Here is a 24,143-nt window from a genome sequence, read left to right on the forward strand (position 1 = left end):
ATGACTTCATCAAGGATAAGAGCAACGTCCACAAGGCAATAAAGGAAATGGTGACGGGCATCAAATCCGCCATTATTGCTGCCGAACGTGAACAGGATGCGCTGAGGACGAGGTCCGTAACTGCCGAAAGGGCACTGATCGAGGCCAAGGAGAAAGCAGCAGCTGAAATACAGGAGACGCCAAAGGGACCTCGAAATCCACGCTCGGAGAAGAGGAAAAGGGAAACTCCAGGAGAGGAAGAGGAGTTGAAAAAAGTCAAGAACGACAAAGAAGACAACAAGGAGGAAGGCTGGCGTACCGTCGAGAAGCCAAAGGAGAAGTGGAAAAAACGGAAGGAAAAAGACATGAAGAAGAAAGCTGAACAGAAGAAGGTGATACCCAGGACTCGTCGGGAGCGAAGTAAGGGCGATGCTCTGATCGTCGAAGCTAAGGACAAAACGTCGTATGCAGCACTCCTCCGGAAGGTACGAGAGGATCCGGAGTTGAAGCAACTAGGAGAGAACGTGGTGAAAACCAGGCGAACCCAGAAAGGCGAGATCCTCTTTGAGCTGAAGAAGGATCCTGCTATCAAGAGCTCAGCCTTCAAGGAGCTCGTCGAAAAGTCTCTTGGCGAAGGGGCGAGCGTAAGAGCTCTATCCCAGGAGACAGTGGTCGAGTGCAGGGACCTGGACGAGATCACCACAGAAGAGGAGCTAAGAAGTGCGTTGAGAGTGCACTGCGATCTGGGAGATGTCCCGATGTCAATCCGCATGAGGAAGGCGTACGGCGGCATGCAAACGGCGGTTATACGGCTTTCGACAGCTGCAGCGAATAAGCTGTTGGAGACGGGCAAGGTCAAGGTTGGCTGGTCATTGTGCTCGCTGAAAGCCACTCCTCGGGTTACCAAGCAATTGGAGCGATGCTTCAAGTGCATGGGATTCGGTCACCAGGCGAGGAACTGCAATGGCCCTGACAGATCTGATCTGTGCAGGAAATGCGGAGAGAAAGGCCATATTGCAAGAGGCTGCACGAAGCATCCGAGGTGTATGCTCTGCAAAAAAGAGGACGGTAACGATCATACGACGGGAGGCTTCAAATGCCTAGCATACAAAAAGGCGATGGCAGGCCAACAGTAATGGAGGTAACCCAAATAAACCTCAATCATTGCGACATTGCTCAGCAACTGTTGTGGCAGTCGACAACAGAAACAAAGTGCGACGTTGCAATCATTGCGGAACCGTATCGAGTCCCTCCCGATAACGGTAACTGGGTTGCGGATAGAGCTGGGATGGCAGCTATACAAGTTATGGGCAGATACCCCATTCAAGAAGTGGTTGCGAGCTCATACGAAGGCTTCGTCATCGCCAAAATCAACGGAATCTTCATGTGTAGTTGTTACGCACCCCCCAGATGGACGATTGAGAAGTTCCACGAGATGCTTGATGGACTTACCGAAGAGCTGGTCGGACGACGACCGGTAGTCATCGGAGGAGACTTCAATGCTTGGGCAGTGGAGTGGGGAAGCAGGTGTTCCAATGCAAGAGGGCACAGTCTGCTGGAAGCTCTGGCAAAACTGGAAGTTATGCTGGCCAATAAAGGCACCAGCAGCACTTTTCGCAGAGATGGCCGAGAATCCATTATCGACGTTACTTTCTGCAGTCCGTCGCTGATGGCAAACATGGATTGGAGAGTGTGCGAAGGATATACCCATAGCGACCATCAGGCGATACGATATGGCATCGGTCAACGGAATACTGTGGCAGTACGGAGGACGAGAACTTGTGACCGAAAGTGGAAGACGAAAGCTTTCGACAAGGATTTGTTCGTTGAGGCACTTCGTGTGGACGGGAGTCCCGTAGATCTAAATGCGGACGAGCTGACAGAAACGTTAGTGAGAGCATGTGACACGACCATGCCGAGGAAACTGGAGCCAAATAACAGACGGCGTCCAGTCTACTGGTGGAACGAGGCACTTAGTACTCTCCGCGCTAGTTGTCTCAGAGCCAGAAGACGTGTTCAGAGAGCAAGAACGGAAGCAGACAGAGAGGAACGAAGAGAAGTGTTTCGAGCGGCCAGGGCCGCTTTTAAACGAGTGATTAAGCAGAGCAAGTCGAACTGTTTTAAGGAGCTGTGTCAAGACGCTGATGCCAACCCCTGGGGCGACGCATACCGAGTCGTGATGGCGAAGATCAGAGGTCCAACGATGCCCGCTGAAATGTGCCCAGAGAAGCTGAAAGTCATCGTGGAAGGACTTTTCCCGAAGCACGACCCAACAACCTGGCCACCTACACCGTACGGAGAAAGAGAGGGAGATAACGTCGAAATCACCAACGAGGAGCTCGTAGTAGTGGCGAAAGGATTGAAGGTGAAGAAAGCTCCCGGTCCAGATGGAATCCCCAACGTAGCGTTGAAAGCGGCGATCCAGTCATCCCCGGACATGTTCAGGATGGTGCTGCAGAAATGCCTGAACGAGGGTCACTTCCCTGACAGGTGGAAGATACAGAAGCTAGTGTTGCTGCCGAAACCAGGAAAACCGCCGGGGGATCCAGCATCATACAGGCCTATATGCCTGCTGGATACACTCGGAAAACTCTTGGAGAGGATCATCCTAAACAGGCTGACGAAATACACGGAGAGTGAGCACGGATTGTCGGAGAGGCAGTTCGGATTCCGGAAAGGGAGATCGACGGTGGATGCAATTCGGACAGTGGTCGAGAGAGCTGAAAAGGCGTCCAAACAGAAGCGGAGAGGAGATCGATATTGCGCCGTCATAACGATCGACGTCAAGAATGCGTTCAACAGCGCCAGCTGGGAGGCCATCGCCGAAGCACTGCATAGAATGAGGGTCCCTGACTACCTGTGCAGGATCCTGAGGAGTTATTTCCAGAACCGGGTTCTGGTCTACGAGACAGACATGGGACAGAGATCGATTAGGATCACAGCGGGAGTTCCACAAGGCTCCATCCTTGGTCCAACGCTCTGGAACGGGATGTACAACGGCGTGCTAACGCTGAAACTGCCCAAAGGAGTTGAGATCGTTGGCTTTGCGGACGACGTCGTCTTGACGGTAACAGGCGAGACGCTGGAAGAGGTGGAAGTGTTGTCAACCGAGGCAATCGACATGATTGGTAACTGGATGAAAGGAGCGAAGCTGCAAATAGCCGACCACAAAACGGAAGTGTTATTGGTCAGTAACTGTAAAGCGGTACAGCGGGCGGAAATCACCGTCGGGGAGCACACCATAGCCTCGAAGCGTGTGTTAAAATACCTGGGAGTGATGATCGATGACCGGCTAAACTTCAACAGCCACGTCGAATATGCCTGTGAGAAGGCTTCGAAGGCCATCAACGCGATAGCTAGAATCATGCCGAACAACGCTGGTCCCAGCAGTAGCAAGAGGCGTCTTCTGGCCAGCGTGTCATCATCGATACTGAGATATGGAGGTCCAGCCTGGGTTCCAGCGCTGGAAACGAAGCAGAACCAAAGGAAACTGAGCAGTACGTTCCGGCTCATGGCCATGCGAGTCGTGAGTGCGTACAGAACCATCTCGTCGGAAGCAGTATGCGTTATCGCCGGTATGATCCCTATCGGCATCACCCTGGCGGAGGACAGTGAGTGCTACAGGCAGAGAGAAGCCGGAAGAGTACGGAAAGTTGTGAGAGTGGAGTCATTGGCTAAGTGGCAACAGGAGTGGAACACGACGGAGAACGGTAGATGGACACATAGACTAATACCGATTCTTTCGACCTGGGTGAACAGAAAACACGGAGAAGTCAATTTCCACCTAACGCAGTTCCTGTCTGGCCACGGCTGCTTCAGGAAATACCTGCATCGGTTCGGACACGCAGCGTCACCCCTCTGTCCGGAGTGTGGCAACGTCGATGAAACGCCGGAGCATGTGGTCTTTGACTGTCCAAGGTTCGAGGCAGTGCGAACGGAGATGCCCGTCCTTAACGTGGAGAATGTCGTTGATGAAATGTGTCGAGAGGAGGACTCTTGGAATGCCGTCAGCAGGGCAGTCACACAGATTATGTCAGAGCTGCAGCGTAAATGGAGAGAAGAGCAGCGATCTAGCAACGCCAGCTAGCGCTGAGAGTACGACAAGTGCATGAGCACAGCCACCCCCCGAAGTAGTCGCTTCACAGTGGTCCCGGGGGGATCCAGGCAGAGGAGAGAGTAAGGAATGGGTTTTAGTGGAGCTGCACTAGGCAACTAGTGGATACCACACCGTGCCACCTTCACTACAGGCCAGGCTTCTTGAAGCTTTCCTAAACCTTACTATAAAAAAAAAAAAAAAAAAAAAAAAAAAACACACACACACACACACACACACACACACACACACACACACACACACACACACACACACACACACACACACACACACAGACATGTTCCGATCTCGTCAAGCTGAGTCGCATGGTATATGACACTCGGATCGATAGTCGGTTTTTCAAGTGATATCTATACCCTTCTTTGTAAGAAGGGTAAAAATACCTATATCAGAAAACCTCCGTCAAATAGGTTGAAACTTTCACAGCGTTATATTAGCTTACGCATACACACACTTGAATTGTTTTTATTGTTTTACAAATACACGCGTTTCCAACATGAAATACTCTCATTTTGGACATATTTTTAGTATTTCATTTTCATAAAGGAGTTCTTGCGATAACGTATAGATTATATTGCCGAATAATTATTAATACCGTTTTCAATTATCGATCATAATCATAAAGGAATTATGAAGAAGAATACGTTTAAGATAGTCAACGCCTTGTGTGTGTGTGTGCGAGAATATTTTGGAACACGTTAGACCAGTTCTTTTCCAAATAGGATAAAAATTAGAAATTGAAGACTTGATCTTCTCTTATTTGCTTCAAACTTTGCATAATAATATGTGTCATTCATATTCTTGCAAAAATACGCCCAATTTGAATTTTTTTTTTCTTCAAAATGGTATATTTGACATTTTTTAATAAAACTTAGAACTAATACGTCACTTCTGATCAACGTCATTTCGATCAAAAGTGACGTTTTTGTGTTACAATTGATTCAAAATTACAAAGATGCTATTCTGAAATAAATTACAACATCCAAAATGGACGATTTTTTTTTTAATGTGAATGATTGCCCATAACAGACAATTCCCAACAAAAAAAATTTGAACTGATTAAAAGCTGAGTAAGCTAAAAAAATTACCGAAGAAGCTAAATTTTTCATGAACAAGCTCTTATGCAGCTTTCAATGTTTGTTGGGTTATGCAAAGTATGCAAATCGTAGAGGGTCGAGTTTTTCCCATTTATCATTCGGCGTGGAACTGCTCTTTAGTAGTCACATGGCCTAACGTGATTGGGCTTCGTTATCCGAAACCCTTACAATCCATTAATTTGAATAACATTTCAAGTTATATTCTAAATTTCGAGGTTGATACGGTGATTTACCATAATTAATCATTCATGAATGCATCCAGTCACAATCAGATGAGACAACCCACCCTCACCAGGCAGGGCGTATTCCGTCACAAGAACCGGTCGTTATCAATCATTTTCCACCATTGTACACGCTCCTTGATCTCGTAACTGTCTTTAACTGATTACATCAGTTGATTCCCGCGAGACATACTGCACGCGCCCATATTCAAGTTTTGCAAGCACCCACAAAGTGGACGTGTGATGCTTTATCATAAAACGTGTCTTACCTTTGGAGACCTGAGCATTGCTACAGCTTCTGCTTTGTTTGACATTCAAATTCAACCTATTATGGGTTGAGAAAATCGACTCGCAAACAATAGGTATGTAATATTCTGTTGAAACCGTAAACTCGTCGCGTAATTTCCCACTTTCACGTACCGTTCGTGATCTTGGTGCTCCCCGGCGCATGTACTACATATATGACACAGAAAATTACAGCTGAATGTGGTTCTGCTCTCACTGCCGTGAGGCATGTTAATTGGACGTGTTGTTATTGAATAATTCATCCGAATTGATAAATGTTTAATCGGCAGCGTCTGCTGTTTTGCTCTGGGTTGTTGGAAAGCTTAGGCTTAGTACATTTTTGCCAACACCTAGGCTGTAGAAGTTAGCAGCTTTGACGTTAGTGAAATACACTTGTTGACAAACTGCTGATGGATTTGATTTATATAATCAGTTTGAAAACGAACGAATGGAAATGTTTTTCCCACTGGGAATGATACTGAACTTGGCCTATTTTTCCTCCCGGACTAAACTGTATATGTCTTACCCTTGACCGAGAAACCTGTTTTGAGCATTGTAGCTATGTAAGCCTGGATTTGTGACTGTTTGGACAGCTAACGGGTTTGCGTAAATAGTTGTCTGACACATGCCACCGGTGCGTGATTGTAACCGTAAACAGCAGTCAGCGTTCACCGACAACGGCTTGAAGATAATTGTTATTCCTATAAATGGTCCACATACGAATTGTTTGCATAAAATTGTTCTCTTAGAACTACGCCGGTGGCTAGACTGGTAGGCACAAGACAATCCCTTTGAGTGGAAGTGACTTGACGAACGCATGCGAACCTTTATGCCGAATGCAAATGTTTGATTGACTATATAAAACAACGATTTGCAACTAGATGCTTTGATCAGGCCGAACATCAATGAGCTTGCTTCCGTGTAAAGTTCATTGTTCGCCGAACGCATCATCATCGCCGGTTTCCGTGTGGTAGACGATAGATGCGTGATTGCAATTCAACGGTACCTTCTTACCTATACAATCCGATCCGGTGCATGCTAAAATGTGAAATTTGTTTTGTTTGTGTTTATTTGTTATGGATTGGCAATGCAAGCCGTTCGTTCCGAGAACTATTCGTCATTGGCGCCCACTTGGAAACAATCGTGATCGACATCTATTTTTGGTTGATTTGAATTAGCCAGCGGTGGAAGGTTTCCATGAATTGGTGTTTCCAATGTAGGCCCTTCTCATTTCAATACACTTATAGATCTAGATTTTGGCAATACGTAAACTGTGGTTCCACATTGAACGGACAAACTTTAAATTTCTGTAAAGATATAAATCTAAAGCACACTTTAACATATGTATTTCAAATGATTTTCTGTCCGTATCTGTTCGTCCACATAGGAGCTTAGCATATTTGTATGCATAAAAAAGATAAATAATCATCTTACACAAAAAAGAAATGATAAAAATTTAAAATTCAATGTCCAAAGTTGATCGGACAAGAGGTAAAAACCACGGAAAACATAAAAATACAACAAGAACACAACCAATGAGAATAGCTTAAAATTGAGTCGAATTTTACTCAAAATTGTAGTTTGTAATGTGGGGTTGTAGGGGAAATGCAGGTAATGTCGGCCTAAGTGTCCCTAATTTGGGCCCATACATAAATTCAGCAATCAACTAAATTTTCAATAGCAACCAAAAATATCCATTAGTAACGTCCCAATAACGCGTTCATCTAGATAACATTGATAAATAGCAGACTTTTAGCGATGGGCCCAAATTAGGGACATGTAGGCCGACATAACCTACATTTCCCCTAAATAAGAAAAAAAAAATCCTTAATTTTCCAGGAAAAACTTTTTCAATTTGAGGAAAATCTAGAGATATTACACTCAGCTAAAATGTTGGTAAATTTTCCTCTGTTCAAGCAGCTTCAATCACTTCTTTATTTGATCTTTGTTGGAAATATTTTTTTTATTGTTCTGTTCATTCTGTCCCAAAGATGCGCAATTATGGGATCTGAGGAGGATAATTCAGTTAGAGGAAGACTCAAAGGACATTCTGAATTCGGACACGAAACATACCTAAGCATTACGCCTGGTAAGTAACTTTATCTTTATGCACGATAATGATCCCAAACATAAATCAAGGCTGGTTATAGAGTATTGAAATAGCCCGAACAGATTAATAGAAGCACATTTTGAACAGAAACCAGTTACATACGGTACATCAAATCATGGCAGAATTCGATAACAAGATCAATGATACTCATATCGAGTGTCCTGGTTCACATTGACTACATCCCGGGGAAGTGACCAGCTTTTGATTAGGATTAAAACCCATCTCACGACATCTCAAATCACATGAGAATAAAAAAAAACAAGTTTAATGGTAATCATATCGAGTGCCCAGGAGAACACTGACTACATCCGCATATGTTCCGGGTACGCCTGGGGGTCATGCCAGTTTCTGCTAGTGTCTCACTCAAATCACATGAAACTAAAAAACAAGTTCAATGGTAGCCATATCGAGTTTTATGGACCACCGTAGCTAGATCCGGACATGTTATGGGAGCCACCGGGAACAACCCAAGTAACCAACAAACACGCTAATCGTCCTTTTTGCATTATAAGGCTGATGTACGACTGATGTAAAGTTTGTTGAAAGAAAACACATCCTTTATCTAAGGTAATGATTAATCCCAAATTACTACCTCACAGTATCAGATGGAGGTGTGTCTTCTTCTTAACAACAGATTAGAGCTCGTACCAACTACGCATTTGTGCAACTCGATCTATGATATGCTATGCTATGTACGACTGATGTAACGTTCGGAAATCTTATATTTACCTTATATCGCAAAAAGGGCGATTAACGGGTAGTTAGCGGGCTTGGTGGTTACTTGGGCAGTATCTGACATAAACCAAAACCTCTCATAAACACGTTAAATCACTTAAGAGTCAAAGAATAAGAATTATGATAGTAACATTGAGCACTCAGGCTCATTTTGGCCACTCCCGGATATACTGCGGATAACTTTGGATAAGCCATGACCGGACGTGACCAGCTCTATCATGTGAGTAATCACATCACATGAGAATTTAAAATTCACATTCCCAACCACGTCTTAGAAACCCTTCAGGAAGTGATCCGGATTTGACGAGCCAAAACTTATCATTAGGGTTGTCAGAAAAGGACCCTTTTTGTGAGTACCGGTGTTTCAGTAGAATGTATAAGTTACTGGTACAAAGAGATTGAAGAAAATAGATGAATATATAGAGAGAGTTTGCCAATCACATTTTTTAGGAGAAATCTAAGAAATTTGAGAAGAGAAATGCAAATAAGTTCTTAGGAAAGTTTCAATGAATTCCAAGGGAAAAGTGAGATTTAAAAGGAATCTGAAATGAATTCAATGAAAATTCTAGGAATCTTTCCAAAGGGTTCCTTACTGAGAAAAATTCATGGTAATCCCGAGGAGAACTGAATTCAGAGAATAGTTCAAACGAAAATTTTACGATTAATTCAATGGTATTCTGAGAAATATTCCAACCATATTCTGGTGATATTTTTTAGAGAATTCAGAGAAGCGTGAATATAGAATATAGAGTTTCGGGAGAATATAAAATGAATGCTGAGGAGAGCTCCAAGTGAATTTTCATGAGAAATCTCCGTTGAATAAGGAATTAACTGTTTTGAGCTCTTCAGAAATAGAACAGAAAGTTCCCAAAATTTTCTCGAAGTTAATACATGGAAGTTCTTTTGTAGTTTGAGAAACTATCCTGGTGCTCACAATACTTCTGATAACAATTTTAAACTTCTCTGAACTTTTTCTTAAGTTTCCTCAATTTCCCTTAAGTTTATTAAGTTTCCTCTTGTCTAAACCTTTAACAATTCGCTGAAATTCTCGAAACTTCTTTAAAATGTATGTATTTTCCCTAATGTTAACCGAACTGCTCTAAAGTTTTTGCAGTTCTCATGAAGTTTGTTGTACTACCATGCGTTTTATTGAAAAGTCCTTAAAAATTTAAGCATCATTGAACATCTAAACTTATGTGAAGACCTCAATAATTCTCTGAAAAGCTGAGAACTTCTAAAAAATTTCCACTAATCTTCAGATCTCCCCGTGAAATATTTTTGGAGCTTACTAAACTTATTTTAAATGCTCCTTTTGCTAATGGGTTTTGCCCGCCAACTTACTTACTTAACGATCCTGCGCACCTCCAGGGGTGCAAAGGGTCTTTGTGAAAGATTTCCATCCTGGGCGATTACTAGCTTTGGCCTTGACCTGTGCTCAAGTCAGATTTCGGTCAACGTTCTTAATTTCACTGTTTAGGCTCCGCCGCCACGAGCCTCTGGGTCTGCCTCTGTTGCGATGTCCTGGACTGGAATCCAGCTCCAGTGTTTGCTTGCAGATTTCGTTTCCGCTCCGTCGTAGTGTGTGGCCGACCCACCTCCACTTCCGTTCACGAATTTCTGTCTCTATCGGCTTCTGATGGCAAAAACGATGAAGCTCGGAATGTGAGATCCAATTGAGGGGCCACCAGGTACGAATTATGTACCGCAGGCATCGGTTGATAAACACCTGCAGCTTCGGAGTGTTCTCCGCTGATACACACCATTTTCACGTTCGAGTTAAAAATTCGGATTTTGGTGCGTCGACTGATCTGATTCGCTCCATCCATACATTTCGCAAACTAGCAAAAGCAGCCCTCGCCTTCTTAATCCGTGCAGCTATGTCGCTCTTGGTGCCGCCGTCCGACGCTATCTGGCTGCCAAGATATTGGAAGCTTTCGACTTTCTCCACTGCCTGCCCAGCTACCGTGAAATTAGAATGGTTTTCCGTGTTGACATCCAACGATTTGGTCTTATTGACGTTGATGGTTAGACCTGCTTTAGAGGAGCGTTCCACAAGGTCGTCGAGCTTACTCTGCATGTCGAAGTCGTTGAGATGCTCGATGGTAATAGGCTGCCACAGCAACCCACGGTCAACGGCTCCAACCATGTTCTCGTCGATTACGATGAGGAACAGTAGCGGTGATAATATACATCCTTGCCTCACACCCGCGATTACCCGAATCGGGTCAGATAAAGCTCCGTTGTGCAACACTCTGCATGAGAAAGCCTTGTACTGCGCTTCGATGAGATTGACGATCTTATCAGGGACTCCCTTGCGTCTCAGAGCGCCCCACAAGTTTTCGTAGTTTAGTCGGTCGAAAGCTTTTTCGTAGTCAATGAATACCAAGTACAGGGACCCTTGGAACTCATTGACCTGCTCCAAGATGATGCGGAACGTGACAATATGGTCCACACAGGATCTTCCAGCACGGAATCCTGTCTGCTGCCGTCGGAGAGTCGCGTCGATCTTCTCCTGTATCCGATTGAGGATAACTTAACACAGAACTTTGAGAACAATACACAGTAACATGATACCTCGCCAGTTGTCGCATACAGTTGGATCCTCCTTCTTGGGGACTTTTACCAAGACGCCCTGCATCCAGTCGGCCGGAAAAGTCGCGGGGTCCCAGATATTGACGAATAGTTGATGCAACAGCTTTGAGCATCTCTGATGATATGCGATCAACCTCCGGGGCTTTGTTGGACTTCGTACTTCGGATGGCTGCTTCTATCTCCTGCAATGATGGAGCTTCAGTGTTGACGCAAGTAACGCGCCTCACCCTTGGCGGATCATGCCGAGATGTTGATGGTTGGTTGACCGTTGAAACTTCGAGAAGTTGTTCAAAGTGCTCAAACCAACGTTTCAACTGGTCAGTGGGGTAGGTGAGCAACTGTCCAGTCGCGTGTTTCACAGGCATCCTTGGGTTCATCCTTGCCCCGCTCAGGCGTCGTGAAACATCATAGAGGAGGCGGATATCGCCAGTTGCTGTGGCTTTCTCCCCTTCATCAGTCAGGGAGTCCACCCACGCTCGCTTGTCCCGTATACAGGAGTGCTTAACTTCCCTCTCTAGAGCCGAATACCGCTGACGGACCTCGTTCTTGGCTCCTCGGGTTCTTGCTCGCTCTATCGCGGCTTTTACTTCTCTCCGCTCCTCGATCTTCCTCCAGGTTTCATCGGTGATCCACTCCTTCCTCTGAGTGCGCAGCTCACCCAGGTTGCTCTCGCTTGTTTCAATAAAGACATTCTTGATGCTCGTCCACTGTTATTCTACACTGCCACCTTTCGGAATATTACCTGCGCGAGCCTCGAGTTCTTCGTGTTGAATCACCGCCCGAGTCTCTCCTCCCGCCGTTGAACCCGCGCAATGCGTAGGCGGATCTCACCGACCAGGAGAGGCGCTGCGTTTATTCCGAATATAAAGAAGGCTCCGCCTCCATTTTTGGCTGATGCAGATGTGGTAAATGTGGTTCTCTATATATCCATCACGGGAGACCCACGTGACCTTATGCACTGGGCGAGGGGGAAGAGCGAACTCCCGATCACCATGTCGTTGTTGCCACAAAACTCTGCACGCAGCTCGCCGTTCTCGCTCATATCTCCGAGACCATGGCGTTTCCCATAATGCCATCATAGTCCGAGTTGTCAGAGCCGATCTTCGCATTGAAGTCGCCTGTGTAGATTTTTCTGAAATTGATGGGACTGCCAAACAAATTTCCACACTAATTAATAACTTCTTCAGTAGTCTAGACTTTCAAGATGTTATTAAAACTGCCCAAAAGAGTTCTGACTTTCCTCAAAGTTCTTTATACCGCCTTGAATTTCCCATTATTGTAGTTTTTATAAAAAAATCCTCAATACAAAATCTTACTGGAATTTAATGAATTGATTTGAAGTTTCAATTAAATCCCTTAAGTTATACACTTTATAAACGCTCTCGGAACTGATTTCCTTAAATTTATCTAACCTGTCTTACCTGAAGTTTTCTATGCTAACCTGAAGCTCTCTAAATATTAAACAAATTACGAATTTCTATAAAATTTCAACAATTGATCTGAAGTGTGTGAAGAATGTAATTTTGTTTCCATAATTCATCTTTGAAAATGATCTACATTTTGACCTTGTACATACTGCAAGAAATTTAATATTTTGAGTCAGTGATAATCTTCAACATTTAATGGTTTATACTGAAAAGCTTTTCTTTAAACTAATTGTCACGTCTTAAAAACGTTTGCGTTAATTTCGGTTGTTGTTTTACAAAAAAGGCATATTTTTAACGCATTTTCAAAAATTAAATTCTTATTATAAACTTGGAAATTATTCGTTGAAGTTCTGAAAAACCCTGTATAACTAAGATAATTTGATTTAGTCAAATGAGTAGACACCCTGTAGATAGAGAAAGACCATTAAACGTCAAAAAGCTCTATAGAAGCACGACACCTTCGATTTTTTCGAAAAATATAACAAAATGTAGGCATCGATTGGACTATCAGATCCAACACACTGCAGAAGAATGATCAACTTTGAAATAAATTCACGCTTAAAAAGATGAAGTGACTGAGTGATGAATACGCATGAACTGTTTTCGATGTGGTGCACGAAAGCTGTTACAAACACCATCAATTTTGAATCGCACATATATGTGAATTTTGGAAGTGCGTGATCTAACATGTTCCGACAAAAGTCGGCTTATTTTGAAACCTCGCCGTTTTTCGTGGCAACGACTGATGTTTGAAGCTTCCAGTAAATATATGTCCAGTCTAGTCTAAATCCTAACTTACACAGTTCAAGAGAATAACTTAACTCACCTCCCAATCTAGTAGTTAACGATGTCAACGTTAAAGTGACTTGAAATCGAATACAAAAAGTTGGACACCTATCAACATTATGTACGTTCAGATCGCAGATAAGTTAGTTGAATGCCGAGTTGAACCGTCTAAACCGGGTTTAACTGAACCGAGGATTTTTTTCAAATGGAACAAGTAAGTTGTCAATTGTCATGCACAATTCCAACTATTTCATACAAAACAGTAAACTACTGTATCTGATTCTAATAATAATTTTGCTCTATTTTTAAAAGGTACAATGAGCTTCACATTAAATAAAAAGCAAATTATCAGCACACAGTCATCCGTAACGGAAATCGTCTAATGGATTTATAATAGATTACTGAATTCCACTCAAATAATGTCTGCAAGCATATCACTCGTATTTTGTAGAAACAGATATTCTGCATTACATCTACCATCAACCCTAGTGTGGCATGAATTTTGAGTTCTTCACAGCAGCACGTGCTTTTGAGTAACCGCCCGTTTCACAACTACATACCGAAACGATTCATCCTCAACAAGTAGATCTTTCTAGTTTGGGTTGGGCCCTCTTCTTTGCACTGTCTTCGCGTTGCATCCGTCTGGTTGGGCTTGTCTGTCTGTCTGTCTGGCTGCCATAGGCGATCGAGTTGCGTCCTCACCCGTCCGCTGCCATACCGTCCGTGCTTTCCCGCACGTTTTCCATCCACCCAAAGTCAATTGAAACGATCGGTCATCTGACATTCACAAACGCCGACCATTGCCCTCACTCACTTGGAACGAAGGAAAAGTCTTCCAAAGGCGAAACTCGGCAATCGTGCTCGGCGAAGGTTTGGTAGGTCGGAAGCTTTATTCCATGGGTAACGAAACTGAATACAGTTCGATTGACTTGCATCGAGACTGATAACGGTTTAGCTTGATTATTACGAAATTGTGCTGATAAGGTTTACTGTCTGGGTACTAAAACCAGCGCGTATTAATTTCCTATGAAGTAGCAATCTCATCGAGTAAACTTACCAAAATTCAAACAATGATCAGTAGTTGCCAGTTTCGTAGCAAGGCTTGCTTGCGTTTAAGGATGCAACCTCAGCGATCACAGGGTGCACAACTTTGAAAATCTGCGATTCAAATGATCACCGCTAAAACACGAATTCACTTTCACGACAAACTATTTCCGCCTCTGGCACTTTTACAAAACGATCAACACTCTTTCGCTTTCCTACTCTCACGCTGTACTGATACTGAATCGCAACTTGAGCTTGCTACCCGAGAGAATTTCAATGACACCGAAAATTAACACTTTTTCTACATGTGAAAACATAGGAAATTAACACCAAAGTATTGAGAAATACTTGCAAAATGGACGCATCGGGAGAAACCAGAAAACTTGTGGTTACGGTAAATGATTCACTCGATGTTACGGAGACATTGAAGATGTAAATGATATTAATGCTCAATTCCAAACGCCGCGTGGACGTTTTTCTACAGCTCGAAAGCGCACGGTCTTTAAAAATGCGACCGTCAGTGACGAGAACTGGGACATTAATGAACATCATACGAAGTCGGGCGCTGGGAAACGGGGACGATCGTTTTCATTGGGTGGTTCAAAAACAGGTTTCACAGTGTATTGGTGGGGTGAAGTATGAATTAGTGTGTGTTGTTATGAATGAACCTCACAAATTTTGGTATTAATGTACGTGTGATAGGAAATAAGAATGTCCACAGTTTCGATGAATGTATACAAGGCGCGAACAGCTGGTCACATGAATGCTTACTACGGGTGTAAACATTGGACGCGATCGACGATGGACAGCGGTAATATGGTAGGGTTGATCAAAAAATGCTAGTGAATCTTGTTACGATATATATCTAAGTGTTTTTACATTGTTCCTGCCTAGGCTAATCAGTATTTTAAACAGGTTTTCTAAACCTGTATGTCAGTTTAACAATTGTCATCTTAAAACTATAAACTAAAACTAAATCTTATCTAAGTATAAAGGGAATTAATTGAAGATTGCATCGATTTTCTCCTGAAATGAATAATTATTTTGTTAAACATTTGTTCTAAATTCTCAACATTCGAAATTTGATGTACCTCGGTATTACTGTACCAGGGAGGCAACTTTAAAATCATCTTCAGAACATTGTTCTGAATCCTTTGAAGTGCTTTTTTCCTGGTAGTGCAACAACTAGACCATATTGGCGCAGCACAAAGCATGGCCGGTCTAAAGACTTGTTTAAATATTTGAAGTTTATTCTTCAGGCAAAGTTTGGATTTTATGTTTATAAAAAGATACAAACATTTTATATATTTGTTACATTTGGCTTGAATGACCTCAATGTTATCTTTACAAGTAAATTTTTTGTCAAGCACTACCCAACAAACATTGATAGTTGTATAAGAGCTTATTGAGACAAAAATAAGCTTCTTCAAATAAAAAATGGCTTGTTCAGCTATTACTCAGCTCAAATTGTTTGTTGGGTAATCTATTATATTTCACTTGACTTGACCAAAAAATTGGAACTCCTAGCAAAAACTAGTCGTTCATTGAGACTATGGGATGGTCCATTAATTATGTCACGCAAATTGCTATAATAATCCGAAGGATGGAAGAGGAATTTTCCAAGTCGATGGCCAAGCAGGATTATCCCGGGTAGGATCCAAACAAGGATCAAAGAGGAATAAGAGTCAGCCAATGTAGTAGTGCTGTTTAAATTTGTTGTAGCTTTAGGTAGCAGCAACGCCTCCTTCAGCAAGAAGCAAATAGATGCTGATATTTGTTTTTCTTTCATTCAAAGTGTTTTTATGTTACTCCATATGCGAAGTTTGCGATTTTCAGATTTGGTTGGAAATGCTATCTAACATGAAGCTGTGATAATTTATTAGCTAGAGAATAGTCTTAGAAGAGTTTTGTTTGTTTTGTCCCGCCATCTCGATGAGTCACATCATCGCCCACTGGTTACCACACTCGCTCGAATTCCAGACGAAGTTGAATCTAGATCCGCACTACCGTTCATATACTGGTGACAACGCTCTTATGAGACAACAAAACCCCACCCCCAAGTTCCTTCCCTGACCCGTTCCTTCGACAATGTACCCCTCTAACACCGGGTAAACTCAAGAGGTAACCAACTCTGCACATTGTGCCAAAACACGTCGTGGCACACTGATCGGCGGGTCATGGCACACGATGACATTGGATTGTATTGGTCAGTGCCATTTCCAGCAAAATTTTTGACATTTTGCCAATCGTTTACTTCTTCGTTTACTTCTTCGTTTACTTCAAAGTAAGAGATTTTTTGTCAATGCCATTTTCCAGCGAAATTGTCCCCAATCATAATAAGAGATTGTATAATTGACGAGGCTCTCTTTATTGTCCTTATGCCTTCTGGGGGATGAACCTCTACAGAAACACACACGGCTTTTGAGAGATGTCCATAGTTTCAGACTTTCAGGGAAGTCCAAACGAACTAGTCAGGGTCATCATGCCTCACAGAATAGGACAGAATCATCTAGAATTAAGTATCAACTCGATGTACGGAGTTTACAACACCCCGGTGCCGAACGATCCTACCATTCTTCAGATGTATCTGCAATCGCAGCTGTTTCTCCCGCAGAACACCCCGGTACGATTGATGGTTCACCAATCAATCAGCCGTTCAGCTCATTCTATCGACTGAACTCGGATTCGATTGACTGTGGAGGTCTCTCTACGCTCTACATTAAGAAAGATGCTGCTAACAGAACACCGGAGGTAACAGCGCCAATCTGAATCGCGGTCTTAATGAACGCAATCGGAGTTGGCAGCAGTTTCAAGGAGATTAATATGCGATTCCAGCATGACCAAGGATCGAAAATATGAAGGAACAACAAGGTAGTCATCAAACGACTGCAACCAGTATTGAGTGAGACGAATTTAGTTCCTAATCAAGACTGCTGACACTGGGAAGCTACTGCAGGTCTACTGCTGCTACTACTACCGCCGGTGGGCATTTTAGGTCGAGTCATTCCTATTTTTCAGATTGTAACATTGCCCGAGTAGCATGATGATTTTGCAGACAAAATTCATCTTCCACTTGCAGATGGGGTACTTGGCTTCGGAAAACATCTGCCAGAATGACACACGGTAGAGGACTGTCTTCTCCTGTGGATAGACAGCTTTTGCCATCAGTCACCCTTCTCCTTCTCGCGGGGGCCTAATCATCGAGTGCCACTTCCTTGAAGCTGATGACCTGCAACTAGCTCGGTGAATATTATCTTGGGAATCTGTCTCACGACCTTTTTCCGTCCTTGGCTTGAAAATGTAAACTCACAATCTCAAAAGTCATAAGTGCAGGGTTGCCAAACTCATCGGCTACTGAGACTGACAGCTTGATTGCTAGTACTCGGCACAGATTGGGATGTGCAGAGTTGAACCAACAATCAATACGAAACTAACGATTTTAAATTGGCTCACTAATAGGCTAATCAAGCCTATTGGTCCCAAGCAAACGATTAACGTATTCCATTCTAGTCGAAATTCTAGTACTACGCAATGTTTGTTTTGATTCGCTGTGAAAGTTTGACAGATGAAATGTGGGGTTATTCGTTTTTCCTATGTTTCGAGGGGTGAATCGATTAGCTTGGGACCGAAGAGAGTACCAGAGCTGAGCCAAAAAGTTGAGCACGTTATTTCGGGACCTTCTAGTCTTAGAGTTACCTCTATGGTTGAACACCCCTTGGGTAAACTACAAGTATGCGGCACAACGCCTACTACCCAACTAATAATTTCCACAATGTAAACGCTTTACTCGTTTCATTTATACAGCCTCAAGCTGTATTCAAACGTTATACGATATGATGCAATCTTTACTCAACCTCTATACAAGCAAATCTGGCGAACTTAGTCAGCTACTTATGGCTTTTGGACGGTTGGAACAAGCTCTTATTGCATTTCCATTTACGCTTCTATACAGCTGTTATCCTGCTGTTTATTAGTTGTGTGCGAACTTGAAAGGCGCTTATTCAAGCTTTTCCCGTTTATCCAATAACCAGTACACAGCTTTCTCTTGAAGCCGGGTTAAATATTATTAACGCTTTTTTTGTTGGAGGGGAATAGATTGAGTTTATTTTGCTGAGAGAAACCAATAAATCGAAATTAGTTATAAGTACACCACCAAATTATTTTCCCTGCACCAGAAACCTGGAATCGAACTCGAGACGACCGTATTGGCAAACCTTAACACTACCAACTTCGCTACGCCAACACTTTGAACTGACATAAACAAATATACATGACTTTCTACAATAATACCGTTGAGTAGAGAATCACTTTCTCGACTAGTTACTTCAGCTTTGTAAAGGAGTAGATTAAAAGATGTAAAACTGCACACGTCTAAAAATAAACCTAGTTGACTCTAAAAATGCTTCCAAAGTAGCACTAACACAGTTTATTAGCTGAGTACAGGTTGTTTAGTTGTTGAAAAAGCACATTTGATGTTTATGTTATTCAGCATGGGTAGATGGTTGCGTATGTTGCGATGGTTGGATGTGTTTTGCAGCTACAAGTTGAAAGTTGATTAATATTTGCATAGAAGTGGTATTAGTGTTTATTGGCTGCTGTTTTTCAGTGCGACTGACAAATTGAATAAAGCTTGTGAAAAAGTTGAGTAAACGCTCTCCAAAACTATTTTGATAGCTTCTACTTGAAGCTGTATCTGCAGCTTTTTTTTCAGCTACTTTACAGCACAATGCTGCAAAAGTTGGCTTATAAAGCTGAAAATGTTAGTTGGGAAACCTTTAAATATCAACGAAGCATCCTGAACTTCTATGACGGTTCCTGTTCTTCCACAAAGTTTCATGAACTCGAACGAAGCTCACTGAATTTCATTCCAATCCTTTGATTTTATCGGAAGCTCCGTGAGCCTTTATGAAGTCCCCTGAACTTGTGGGAAGTTTCGCATACTCCTGGGAAGTTCCATCAACTTTCATTAAGTTCCATCAACTTCTATTAAGTTCCCTGTATTTCTTAGGTTTTTTCCATAGCTTATACAAACTACTACAGAATGTTTACCACGTTTGCCACCACTACCACTTGAATGAATTTCCTATAGCTCATACTTGTTCGAATTTTCATAATTTATTTTTCCAAGCTCTCTTAATTCGAACAAGATCTCAGAACATCCATGAGCTCCTCCAAACTTCCGGGAAGACCCGGAACATTTTCTACGAATTTCATGATTCAAAAAATTCCAGAAAGATCTTTGACCTTTATTGAAATAAGTTCACTGACAAACTGCCATGCAGTTCCCAAAACTGATACGAAGATCCCAGACAGTCTAAGAAGTTTTCTGAATCTCTACGATACTAATTACCTGAACTTCTATGAAGCTCACTGAGCTGCTACAAAGATTACCGAACTTCTGCGAAGTTCCCTGAGCTTTTATTAAATTCCCTGTACTTCTATGAACCTTTACGAAACTACGCAAATTGCTTAACTTCTACAAAGTTCAGTACTTCTTCTTCTTTTTGATTCACTTATTTACCATCGGTCTCTGTTTCGCAATCTAGTGCCATCCATTGACGGCAGTCGCATGGCAGGGTGGTGGTTTCCCAACAAACATTGACAATTTAATAGAGTTTATTCAAGCAAAAGAGTGCTTCTCCAGCCTGAAAATTGATTATTCAGCTTTTAATCAGCTGTTCCTTGTTGGTTTCCACACCGGGTAGATATCGCACCCATCCAACTGTAGGTCCAACTGATTTACTACCGTCCCGACGTGGGATTGTAGTGAGTGATTTTTTGACCACAAAAAAAAAACCTTAAAAAGTCGATGCAGTGTAAACGCTCCTATAGTTGCGGTACGTTAGAAGCGTTAGGATCCTATAGTTGTGTATGGAATCCCCGTACACAACTATACTAACCTAACGCTTCTAACGTACCGCAACTATAGAAGCGTTTACCCTATATGGTCCTTCTTTTTATGAAAAAGTTGGTTAGGGTGGACCCCGTTTAGGTTTAAATCCAGAATCTTTCTTTTGATTTGATCTTAAAGGTGGTTGCATTCTTTGAAAAAGTTGTAGAGAACATGATTTCAAGCAACTTTGGTCAAGCCACTATTTATATACAGTAGCTAACGCGCAATAGTGATTTGATGTATAGTTTTCTTTTCTGTACAAGTTTTTTAAATTTTGTTTTTTTCTTCTGATGATTCAGCTACAAAAGATGAGTGTTTTGTGATGAGCAGAAAAAAATGATTTTTTTTTATGAACGAGTGGTTCAAAGTATCGATTTTGCTCCACCACACTCAATCGATTCCAAATAAGTTCCTGATCATTCTCCCAAAATGTTAGCTCATTTGGATGCGAACTCGTACTGCACTGGCCCTTTGGAGTTTAGGTGGGAATTACTATGGGAAAATCCGAGGGGGGTGACTCTACCCAAGTAGCATTGCAAGTTTTATCGAGGTTTTAAAGCATGCTACAAGTCTAAATCATAGTCTCCAAAACCCTCATAAAACCAAAATTGTTACTTTGGTATCTACGATGCAGGAAAAATTGTGTTTTGCTGTGGCACGCTGAGTAGATAGAAAGAAGATTGATGACGATTCTGAAGCTTTCTTGTAAAAAGATGATGCACGATGCAAGTAGATGGGAGAAACGAAAAAAGATTTTTCGAAGATTGATTTTCTAGGGAGAGATTTGTTGAGCATCTAGAATTGAGATTTAGATGTGTCGCCCCCCTCGGGAAAATCGAACTTTTCGCTCATCTCGCCATAATGATGTATGGAAAAGTTTGCGAGGGATACTTATGTCAAATTTGCTCAGTTACAACTTTGTTTAATGCCACTTTTTGATTGAACGTCAAGAAAATGAGTTATTATTATAGAGGAAGTGTAAGTTTTTGTAAGCCTACGTTGAAAAATTGTGAAAAACTTATTTTGAACATGAGTTAGGCCGTACGGCCAATTAGGACAGCATTAGTGCCATAGCTGGCACACTTCCCCTATTTTAGTTTAGCAAATGTCGTCGCGTATTAATTTTGCTACAAATCGACACAGAACAATGTTAGTTGTTACGCGTTTCACTTATTCATATGTTACGTGTTTCACTCAATAATGCATAGTTAACCATACAAGTACAAAATGAAGGTTGTTGCAATCCGTCCCACATTGTACAACACTGTATACAATGCAATTGAATAAAATGAAACACACATGCATAACAATACTGTACTCATCAGCCGTCCTTTCATCGTGTCCAGCTTCTGCTAGGCAAACTACAGTCCACAAGTGAAGCTTTCCTTTGATCAAACATATATGGTAAGCTTTATTGACACCATTATCTCACATCTCGAGTGGCTCCGTCGTCTACATTCTTCCATTCATCTCGCGGATCATCATAATCATCAAATAGCATCACAATAACGATTTATTTATCGCTATTTATAGCCGTGTTTCGACTTTCAACTGTCATCCCAAGAATTCCCCGTCACCACTGTGGAGTCGATTCATGCCACCATTCCGGATGGGCATGAAATGGAGTGGGAAACGCGTATCCTACGCGGCCCGATCGGGTGCCCTCAACAGGCATGCGCGTATCCATCGACATTGTGTTTCGACCACCCTCAACAAATTTCGGCAAAGGTCACCCGGCTTTCGGAATACCGCCGTCACTCTCCGGCAAGTCTGCGGTGGGTGGGCGAACGTGTAGGTACGTACTCCAGCTGACGACAATTTAGGCCGTCTGGCGTGGAAGGGCGAGAATTAATTTAGTCTGCGGCCGGTTAGTCGGTTGGCCGATGAACCCGTGATAAGTGAATTGTTTCAAGTGTCCATCAAGTACAGATAGTTCAGCGGTATTTAGCAGCGGCAGATTGAGTGATTTCGAGTGTTTTTGGTGTTAATCATACAAGTGTTATTGTTCCGAGAGATTGGTAATGTCTGCGCTTGAATGGATAATTACATAACATACAGAGTGAACTTGAATAACCATCTTTCATATGCGTGATTAAAGCGTGATTGGAAAGGATTTCCGTTCGAATGAATCATGACGCGATAAAATTCTTGTTTGCATATACTATAATGCATACTCTTTCGACGTTCGAAGCAGTTGGCACGAAACATGCACGTACTGTGCAGTCTACCATATCAGACAGATTCCAATTGATAGGCATGACCTTCAATTCTTTCATTGGAAAATTAATAACATAAAAATATTATTACAAAAACTAAGATTCCTTTATACCTTGAAAGAAGCGACATCAATAGTGGAGCTTATTGTGAGATCAAAATGTATGGATCTCGATAATTTTTGAATTGTCTTCGGATCGTGAAAATCTTAAAGTGTCCTTTCGCATCCTAATCTTAGTTATGTGAGTGGTAGACCTTACGCGATAATACCTGTTCAATCAGCTATAATAGTGATAATGCTCGATGAATGTAGAAAAAAAGTGGGTGAAACTCAAACAATTTAGATCTTAAAAGATGACACTTTGAATGAGTATATAATCAGAAAAACTCATAAGCAATAAGAATACAACATTGAACTTGTTATGGCTCTATCATAAATTCATTTCATAAGTGATGGTTTGAGTGCTTTTTCAAACAGGCGAAAACACGAAAATTGTTTTTCAATATGTTTGTAAAATATGTTACACATACTATATAAAAACTATATACGATATCAACGGAAATACCCTAAGTTACAATATGGAACCAATGTTTCTATTTTGGAAAAAGCGCAGCGAGTAAATTTAATCTTTATATTATACTATCAAAGTTACCCGCATTATCAAAGATACCCCGTTTTACGGTACTTTATTTCAGTATTGAAAATTTTTGCTAACCTTACACTCAGATAAAAAAAAAACTTTTTATGTCTTGTTAAAATTAGTTAAAAAATTATGGAAATATTGTAGATGAAGTTATTTTAAGAAACTTTGTCAAGGACAAACATTTTTTATCTCTCAAGTGGACGAAGTTATAGGGTGAAAATGGAGTACAAACGATAGTGCCCCCTAAATTGCGCTGTTTTACCATAACCTTTTTTTATTTTATTATTTTTTCAAAGCTTACAAAGGGAATCGTTATCACTTCATTTTAAGGATTTATGCCTGCTTTTAAATATAGTTTTTTAACACTGCCGGTGAGTGGCAAACAAACAAACTTTTCCAAAGCGGAAGTGGCGACTTCATTGCCCTGAAACATCTCAACGGGTAATCCATTCTCCTTCCGTTTAGAGTTGACAAATTTCTAAAAATGTCGTGATGTATGCGTAGATTTTCCTGAGTTCAGTAGCGTTTGAACAGATAACGGCAATACGTGCGATAATTGTTGAGGCCAATCATGTGATAGGTCTTGTCCATCTGAATAATTTCACTGAATACAGAAGCCTGCTTTCTGGTCGTTCTGTCAAGTTGAGACATAGAACTTTGTCTTTGTGCAAATTACATACTAAGCTTGATCATCCAATATGCCCCTTATTGTGGACTATACTGGGATGAAAATCAAAAAATGTATGGCGAAATAGTGTTAGGTTTAGAACGCAGAACTATGAATTAGAACTATGTTACAATCATTTATGGATGAAATTAAAATCCAAATACGCCAATCGATAGGAAATAACTTCACAATTTTCAATAAAAAAAACTTTTGAAAAATGTACAAATGATAATTTTTTCATTTAAAAAATTACATTTTTCGCGTTTTGTAATATATGAACGGGATCCAAGAGGGAAATATTATTGTAATCTCACTGAAAATCCGTTAATACCGCC

At 41.7% G+C, this 24,143-nt stretch overlaps 1 protein-coding gene across 1 annotated transcript in view; it reads right to left on the reverse strand.

Annotated features, from left to right (window-relative positions):
- lama (lamina ancestor) overlaps positions 1–14,846 on the reverse strand; it is a 49,058-nt gene extending 34,212 nt beyond the window's left edge. Inside the window, exon 1 of the mRNA XM_065234633.1 lies at positions 14,404–14,846. The gene's annotated coding sequence lies outside the window, so the exon portion shown is untranslated. The remainder of the gene's footprint in view (positions 1–14,403) is intronic.
- Positions 14,847–24,143: the final 9,297 nt, after the last annotated feature.

This window comes from Ochlerotatus camptorhynchus, unplaced genomic scaffold (genome assembly GCF_037179485.1).
Source record: "Ochlerotatus camptorhynchus isolate MF236.1 unplaced genomic scaffold, CSIRO-AGI_Acam_v1.1 ptg000434l, whole genome shotgun sequence".
NCBI lineage: Eukaryota > Metazoa > Arthropoda > Insecta > Diptera > Culicidae > Ochlerotatus > Ochlerotatus camptorhynchus.